We start from the raw sequence: 9,443 nt of genomic DNA on the forward strand, positions 1-9,443 counted from the left end.
CTTTTACAAACAGAGCAGGTTTAGACCACTCTATGTCAAATTATGAACACAGACCCAACACCAAGAGAGGGTAAGACTGACCCCACCTTAATCCACCATGAGCATTGCACATTGCAGTATTTAGCTAGTTACAGCGGAGAGGAAAAACTTCCTTTAACAGGCAGAAACCTCGAGCAGAACCAGACTCATGTTAGATAGACATCTGCCTCGACCGAGCTGGGTCTGAAAGAGGGATAGAGGAGAATAAGAGAGAGGGAGCGGTGATAGTGATGAGACGGGTAGTAGTAGCTGTTGCCGCTGGAGTCCAGCACGTCCGTATCAGCTGGAGTCTGGAACATCCACAGCAGGAGGACGTCTACGGCAGCTCAGAGGAACCTACGAGACAAGGGAGCTCAGGGACTCCAGAAAGGTCTATGGTTAGTAACTTGAGATTAGATAATAGTTCATGATGGTTATCAAGCCGACTAACTGGGAATGGTTTGCCCGGCGTCTGTTCGATCCCACAGTATAACTGAGGCAACAGTTATCCCCAAACTGGTTTCATCCATTCGATCCACCAAAGCCAACCTTTGCAACACCTGAACATGAATGACTTCAGGCAGCGGATGTTTATTTGGGCACAGATGCACATGAAGGATATTTCACTGAAGTGCTATCAGTGCAACACCAAGATTCACCTATCTGAGATCTACACAAAGGAACAGGAAGTCATTGACCTTGAGTCTCCAAAACAAAACGACGCCCCCGCTCACATGCACGAGCACCACTGATTCACGACCATATGATGGTGACTGATTCAAAACCGGTCCTCAGCACATGGTTTGTGTTTTGCACTACATCAACTCATGTCTCACTCAGCAGTAAGAAAACACCAAAACATTCTCATAGTGAAAGTTAAAAACACAAACAAACATGAAATGTACGCTCTGCAGGAGGCGGGCAGAACGGCAGGACGGGATTTGATTGGTTTCATCATTTGGCTCCCGATGGCAGGGATTGGTTGGTGTTTTCCCAGGTTTTCTCCAGCTGTAGATAGCAGCTTTTTTTACCTCTTTGTTAAGAACACATTATGTATTAATTACCATCAGGACATAAAGATCATTTTAACCAGTAGAACAAAAAGTGGATCTAAATCTGACTACCAACCCCAGCTTTAAGTGAATGATTGTGTCTGTCCTTAGAGTACCAGAGTGTTGAGACAATTGGACAGTGCTCATAGAAACAACTGCACAGCTGGCTCTCGACAGGAAGAACATCTCCCCATAACTGGTGTCAGAGATAAATGTGAAAGGAATAGTTGGAAGAATTATGCCCACATAGCATCAGAAACAAATGCAGATCAATAGCTTTGACTTCACGCTGTAATCTATTCAGTACCAGCAGTTGTCGTGGCCGAGTGGTTAAGGCGATGGACTAGAAATCCATTGGGGTCTCCCCGCGCAGGTTCGAATCCTGCCGACAACGTCACTCCTTTTCTGGAGAAGCAGACTCGGGTCAGACACAGAGACCTGTGGGTTAAAATTAAAAGCACACAGGTGTTCATATCAGCTGGAGTCTAGAACGCCCACAGCAGCGGGATGCTTACGGCAGCTCAGAGGAACCTACGAGACAAGGGAGCTCAGGGACTCCAGAAAGGTCTATGGTCAGTAACTTTAATGGGACAGGGAGAGTTAAAGTTAGTGATGAGGGTGCTGTGGGGAAGGGGGTGAGATAGGATCCCAGTGTGTCAGTGCACCAGTTCCCCTGGCAGTCTAAGCCTATACAGAATGCTGCTGCTCGAGTCCTAACAAGGACCAACAAAGTAGACCACATCACTCCAGTTCTTAGATCACTACACTGGCTTCCTGTCTGTCAAAGAATAGACTTTAAAATCCTGCTGATGGTTTATAAAGCACTGAATGGTTTAAGCCCAAAATACATTACTGATCTGCTGCTACTGTATGAACCATCTGGACCTCTGAGGTCCTCAGGTACTGGTCTGCTTTCAGTCCCTAGAATCAGAAGGAAACATGGTGAAGCAGCGTTTAGTCATTATGCTCCACATATCTGAACACACTCCCTGAAAGCTGTAGGTCTGCTCCAACTCTCACCTCTTTAAATCAAAGACTAAGACCTTTTTATTTGACACTGCCTTCCTATCTTAGATTATTTTAACCCACTTTAAATTAAAATTTTAAATTTACTTTATACATTTGTAATTTTCCTTTTCTTTCCTATGTTATATTATATTTGTCATTTTAATTGTGTTCTTTTATGCCTGTCTGAATGTCTCCAATGCTTTGAATCTTTTAATGTAAAGCACATTGAGTTGCCCTTGTGTATGAAATGTGCTATACAAATAAAGCTGCTTTGTTTTGCCTAAGCTTTATCAAAAAGGCAAGTTTGAAGCCTACTCTTAAAAGTAGAGAGGGTGTCTGCCTCCCGGACCCTGACTGGTGGATGATTCCAAAGGAGAGGGGTCTGATAACAGAAGGTTCTACCTCCCATACTACTTTCAGAGACTTTAGATATGACCAGTAGGCCTGCATATATAAATACTGAAGACTGAAGACACACGTCTCTCATGTGGGATTATTTATAATTCATAGAACAGCGATTTTTAAAAAAGATTATTATGGGGCTTTTTGCCTTCATTAAGAACAAATTGAGAGAGACAGGAGATGAAGGGAGAGAGTGGAGAATGACATGCACCAAATCCTCTCAGACTTGGCATGGATTCTACAACCGGTGAGGACGATAGCCTCTGTTCATGGCGCCTGCTTTACTGAGCAAGACAGGCGCCACAGTACTGCCATTTTAATAATAGAGATAACAGTAGTGTTACCCATTCATATCTTTTAAAAGTTACACTTACTGTAACAAAGATCTTCTTTAATTAATTTGTCTTACAGGTTTGAGATCTTAAATTTGAGGCCTGCAGGTGAAACAGTTGTAAAATGACCAAACTGTGCCTCTGTCAGGAGTTACTATGAATTCAACTTTAAAGTCGTATCCCAGTGCTGCAGTACGGTCCTCCTTCTGCTACCTCTTGCAAGCAGCCTTTAAAAAAATGTGTTTCATCCTAATTCTGCAAATCCTAGAAAAAGCTGCAAAAAGTGATCTCACAGATGGTTGAAATAAAAAGTCACATCAGTCTCTCAACACAAGCCTGAGGTCTTCCTTTATTTCTGGAAACAAGATGGGATTCCCGATTTCCAAGCCATCTATGACTGCATTTCTTTCATTGGGTGAAAGGGAAATCCACAGAGGGATGATGTGTCCCTCCATTAATGTTAGCATTCACCACATTCCTCGACCTCAGATGAGGGCAGATACTCAGACACTCACAGAGGTTTCCTTCCTACACCTCCCTGGCCTCGGGCCCACTGGATCAGAGCCCAAAGCAGCAGGAAGCTGACAGGATTACACTGACTGAGTCTGCTGGGTGCTGTGCAGACTCACAGATGTCTATGAAAACAAGGGCGTGCCAGGGGCTGGAGTGGAGGGTACGAGCCCCCCAGGTGTCATGGAGGAAAACATGAATCCATGTTTATGATCAAATAATTTGACTTTGATATCTGTGTTGGTCTGTTTTACTTTGCTCCACAATGTCATGGTCTGTCATGAGTTTGATTAATACGTATTTTTTTTTAACTGTGTTAATGACACCCAATAATCTGCTTCTTTGTAACATGAGACATGAATCATTTTCTTCAGTTTTTGACAAATCATTGCTCCTCATTTCATAGCAGATATGTTTGAGTTATTTTTGTAGGTAACAGGTGGAAAGAAAGGGCAGGTGGACGAGTCATTCAAATCAAACAGCCTCACAAACTCTTCCTAATACACTCACCAACCACTTTATTAGCTACACCTCTGCACCTGCTCGTAAACACAAATACTTAATCAGAGTTTCATTTAAAGTGAAACACATAAAGGATGTGTGAGCTGGCTCTCATAGAAGCTAACCCTGTGTCTGCAGGTCCCTCAAAAACAGGATGATAACATTTTGACGTCAGCCAGAATGACCTGGGGTTGACACCGACACCGAGCACAGTTCCACATGAGAACTTCATACATGAACTCTGACCTCGCTCCTCATTAGAATAGTCTTGTGCTTTGCAATGTGACTTTGATGTTTCCAAAACATGAAAATCTTGAGGAATGTTATGCATGCTTTGGTCCTGCTCAAGCCTACAGATGATACATCAGCTCATTCTGTGACTGGAGAGCGCTCAGGTGGATTTATTAATGGATAACCAGCAGTCAGAACAAAAGGTGCTTGTTTAAAAATGATTTTGATCAAATGAATGAAACAGTTCCTCTTCCATATTAAATGGATTGTAAGTTAGAGGCCTGCATTCAAAATGTAAGAACAAAGTGTCATGTTGTGTGTTGTGTGTCACTGATACAGTAACATGTAGTTTCAGAATGGTGCGTCCAGTTTGATATTTTTAGAATCAGATGTTAGATACTGATATAGGTAAAGATATAGGGTCGGGGGGGCGGGTTTTATACGGGGGGGGGGGGGGGGGGGCGGCGGATTGTGATGCAGTAGTGCACTAGGGCTCTCCCCCCTCTCTCCCCCCTCCCTTCCTGCCCCCCCTATTTTAATCCACCTCACTAGCAAACATACATACAACAAAAAAACAAACAAAACAAAATTCAAATCATATCACACACACACAGATCAGGTTTGGCGGGGCGTGGCTGGGGGGCGTGGCTGGGGGGAGTGGTCGGGCCGTCTGGGGGGTGCAGGGGGGATTGGCCCTGCCGCCTCCGCCCTCCCCCCGCTCTGGCGCGCCGGTTGGTGGGCTCTGGTCCTGGTCCTGCCCGTCTGCCTGGCTGTCTGCTCCTGGTGCCGGGCCCCCTCGGCCCTGGTGGCTCCTTTGGCTCCGTCTTGGGGGGCTGTGGGGGCGGTGTTGTGTCTGCTCTCGCGGCCTGGGTGCCGAGCCGTACCGCTCGGCTGATCTGACCCAAGTGGTTTCATCTGCACCAGTGGTGGTCTTGTTACACAAATAGAACACAGCACAGCGGCAACCCTCTGCAACCCAAGCTTCAGTAATGATTGTGGACACTAAGGGTTGCTTAATCATTAGTATCACCCCACGGATTTTTTTTTTTGGCATCATGGTGAGATGGTCCCTCTCCATCTAAGTGTGTTAGGTCTCTCTCTCCTTCTCTCTCCCTGTCCCTTTGTATATCCTTATGTAATCTTTCTTTCACTTTCTCTTATTTTTTATTTTTTTTTGGTCCACCTAGGTGTGCACGCCCTCTTTTACAGAACATGATATTAGCTGCCAATAAAAGATAGGCCAGAGTTCTAAGAGGGATGGTGATGGTCTCATGCACACAGTCACAAGCACAGAAGAAAAAGGTTTTCTTTCTTTTCTTTTGCTGCAAGAATAAATTGCATTAATATTTGACAGTTTGTGACAAACATGACACAAACCAGAAATATATATGCAGACAAGAGAAGAAAGAAGAAAAAAAAAAAAAGAAAAAGGAGAGAAGAAATAAAAAAATAAAATAAAATAAAAAAAATAAAAAAAAATAAAAAGAATCAGATGTTGATATTTTTTGTCTACTCTGCAGGAAATGAACCCCACTGCTGGCAGGATTTGAAACAATTTTTTATGTTTTTAATTACTTTGAATCTTTGTTCACAAAACTTTTCATAAACATCCCAAACCAACAAATAAAAGGATTTCCTTAGATCATTTTTATTGTTTTAGCAACACAAGTCCAGCATTACTTTCAACTTTGTGCTGTTTACTGTGTTTGGCCTGACAAACATGCTGACACACATTCACTGACCCATGGGGAATTACTTTTTAACCTGACAAGAAGTTCTAATATTAGTGATGTCCTGCTGCAGGCTAGACAATACGAAACTAAAGAGATAGTGAGATTCCTCCAGACTGAATATACCAATGTGCACAGCCAGTGTCTGATTTCTCTGACAAACATCTTTTGTCTGAAGTGTTTTGTTAACATTTACTTTCATCACAATTCAAACATAACAATACTGTAGTGGCAACTTTTAGAAAAAAACCTTCTTTGCCACTTCTGCAGGACGTGATCTTTCTGACTCGTGCGTTGTAAAATAGGTTTACTAAAAAAGGAAATGAATGCCGTATAAAATTAAACACACCGAGAATTTATTAAAATTATAGACAAACAAAATCACTTCTCTCGTCGCTATTAACTTATATATTTACAAAAGCGACAAAACTATACAAACCAAACAAAGCTACGGTTAGAAAAATATGGTGCTCCTTGTCCTGCTCAAATGAAAGCACACATTGCCTCGCACATGCTCAGTAGCTCCCACTTGGCAGCACCACTTACATGCAGCATGACAATTAAAGGCACGCACACACTCAAATAACTCTATGGCTCTAACAAATACATAAAATGTACTGCTTTGGGAGCTTCTTTCCATTCAGTAGTGACTGTCCAGATGCAATGAGACGTAATGATTCTACACTGAAATGGTGGTCCTCCTTACACTGCTGCTTTCTCACTGGCTCCCCTCTTGCCTGGTCTTCAAGTGCTGCCTTTTTCAGTCCCCAGTTTTGGTGACAGTGTAAGCGGGCTACTTACTGAAATGATGTTTCTGTGGGTGCTGAAACTGGAGATGGAGGTATAGTGTGCTGATTGTACGAGGCTGAAGGGTAATATGGCTGAGAGGGAGGTGGACGTGCCTCTGCTGATAGGAGAAGGAAGCAAGACATGAAGCTGGTGGTAACTGGCTCTACTACCACTAGCGGCCAGGTGATGGCAGTAGTTGACTCTTCTTTTAAGAAAGCAAGGCAGATGATGGGGATGGTGACATAGGACCCTGATGGCATGAAGATGAAACAGATGAGCCATGTACACGACCCAGAATGCCAAATGAGTTCTGATGCTGAAGCGTGGGTGTATCACCGCCGCCTTGTCTAAATGATTTTCTGGTTCCTGGAACTTCATAACTGAATATTAATGTCCTGTACAAATGCACAAGACTGAAGTGTATGTATATTGTTAAAAATATATAATATTAAAGCTAGGGTTAGTAGTCACGGACAACTAGCATGAAATTGAATGTACCATTTCCTCAGGACTCCATCTAACCCCTCCCCCCCTCCTCCAAAACGACGCCCCTGCTCACATGCACGAGCGCCGCTGATTCACGACCGCCGCTGATTCACGAGCGCCGCTGATTCACGACCATGTGATGGTGACTGATTCAAAACCGGTCCTCAGCACATGGTTTGTGTTTTGCACTACATCAACTCATGTCTCACTCAGCAGTAAGAAAACACCAAAACATTCTCATAGTGAAAGTTAAAAACACAAACAAACATGAAATGTACGCTCTGCAGGAGGCGGGCAGAACGGCAGGACGGGATTTGATTGGTTTCATCATTTGGCTCCTGATGGCAGGGATTGGTTGGTGTTTTCCCAGGTTTACTCCGGCTGTAGATGGCAGCTTTTTTTACCTCTTTTTTAAGAACACATTATGTATTGATTACCATCAGGACATAAAGATCATTTTAACCAGTAGAACAAAAAGTGGATCTAAATCTGACTACCAACCCCAGCTTTAAGTGAATGATTGTGTCTGTCCTTACAGTACCAGTTTATATGAGCACTATCAAATTATCGAGACAATTGGATAGTGCTCATAGAAAAAACTGCACAGCTGGCTTTGGACAGGAAGAACATTTCCCCACAACTGGTGTCAGAGATAAATGTGAAAGGAATAGTTTGAAAGAATCATGCCCACATAGCATCAGAAACAGATGCAGATCAATAGCTATGACTTCACGCTGTAATCTAATCACTAACAGTAGTTGTCGTGGCCGAGTGGTTAAGGCGATGGACTAGAAATCCATTGGGGTCTCCCCGCGCAGGTTCGAATCCTGCCGACAACGTGACTCCTTTTCTGGAGAAGCAGACTCGGGTCAGACACAGAGACATGTGGGTGGAGTTAAAGGCACACAGGAGTTAGGACTGTACTGCTGCTATCCAATCACAAAACATTCTCATAGTGAAAGTTAAAAACACAAACAAACATGAAATGTACGGACGGACAGCCCACGCCACACAGTGCAGCTCAAGCAGTCAGAGTCCAGGGCAGATAAAGTGTGCTCACTGTACAGAGTTTATAAGCTCTGAACATTTCTCTGGACATCTGTCTTACTTTAATGCAGAAGAAGTTTTAAACAGGGAGAAAGAAGTCAATGGTGCAGCAGGGCTACTCAATCATATTGAAGAGGGCCATGTTGTACTACAACATCCTCAACCACACAATATTGATTATTGTGTTGTTTGTTGTCTCATTTGTTGTGTTTTGTGTGATGTGTTGTACTTGTTATTATTTGTTTGATGTTTGCGCCTCCTCCCAAAAGCTTTAGAAGCTTACCTGAGGCGTCCTTTCCACGCGTCTTTCTTTTACTAGAGTTGATTTGTTTGATTGGTTTGATTATTGACGTTACAAGTAAATCAAAATCAAATGAAGATAAAACAAACCACAACAGCCTTCTCTACTGCCACAAGAACATCCTCCTTCCCTACATCAGCCTATACTCCACACCTCCCCCAATGACCTCCACCCTCTCATCTTGCCACATCTACAAAAGTTGTCGCCCTGATGCAGCCTGAGGTGGATTGGGTTTATCAATCTATCAATCAATCTTTATTTGTGTAGCGCCAAATCACAACAAACGTTATCTCAAGACTCTTTTACAAACAGAGCAGGGGTCCGTTTCACAAAGCAGGTTTAGTGAATACTCTGAGTTTGTTAACCCTGAAATGAGGGAAACTCTGTGTTTTCCGTTTCACAAAGGGAGGTAACTCAAACCAGAGAAAGAGGGGTAACTCTAGCCTGTTTCACAGAGGGAGGTAACTCAAACTCTCGGTCAGTTACCGTAGTAACAGACTCTATGAACCTAATCTGGTCGGGACCAGGTTTTTCTCAATGAACCTCAAGTTTCTCTCAGTCTCCGCCCCCTTTCAGCCACACACGGTATTTGATTTCCTCATTCATTCAGTCGGCAGGCGAGTGTTGCCGTAGCGTATTTCTGCCGTCTGTTATTTAAATAATAATTCAAAAATCAATCAGTAGGCCGATATTAGGTGCCAACTTTTTTCACTAAAATGGCATGTCCTTTTGTTAATGATCCCGTGGATGAAGGTGCAGCATTATTGCGCAGAGAATTAAATATTCGTCATTTCTGGACAATGATCTTTTTGAGCGGTACCGTTTCACTTCACAGTCGGTCATCTACATACACAACCTAATCCGTCCGTACATTTGCACCATTACCCACCATAGTCGTGCTCTTACATCCCAGCAGATATTGTGTGTTGCTCTGCGTTTTTTTTGCAAATGGGAGTTTTTTGTATGATGTTGGAGATGCAGGGCACTTAAGTAAGGCCACTGTATGCAGGACGGCAGAGCAGTCAGAGACACCATA

General features: G+C 43.3%; 2 non-coding genes across 2 annotated transcripts; both read left to right on the forward strand.

Moving 5' to 3' along the window:
• The first annotated feature begins 1,382 nt into the window (after positions 1–1,382).
• trnas-aga lies at positions 1,383–1,464 on the forward strand. Its single transcript has one exon. It is a non-coding gene; the product is annotated as a tRNA-Ser (tRNA).
• A 6,352-nt stretch (positions 1,465–7,816) lies between these two features.
• trnas-aga lies at positions 7,817–7,898 on the forward strand. Its single transcript has one exon. It is a non-coding gene; the product is annotated as a tRNA-Ser (tRNA).
• The last annotated feature ends 1,545 nt before the right edge of the window (positions 7,899–9,443 follow it).

Source organism: Notolabrus celidotus, chromosome 10 (genome assembly GCF_009762535.1).
Source record: "Notolabrus celidotus isolate fNotCel1 chromosome 10, fNotCel1.pri, whole genome shotgun sequence".
In the NCBI taxonomy this organism is placed as follows: Eukaryota; Metazoa; Chordata; class Actinopteri; order Labriformes; family Labridae; genus Notolabrus; species Notolabrus celidotus.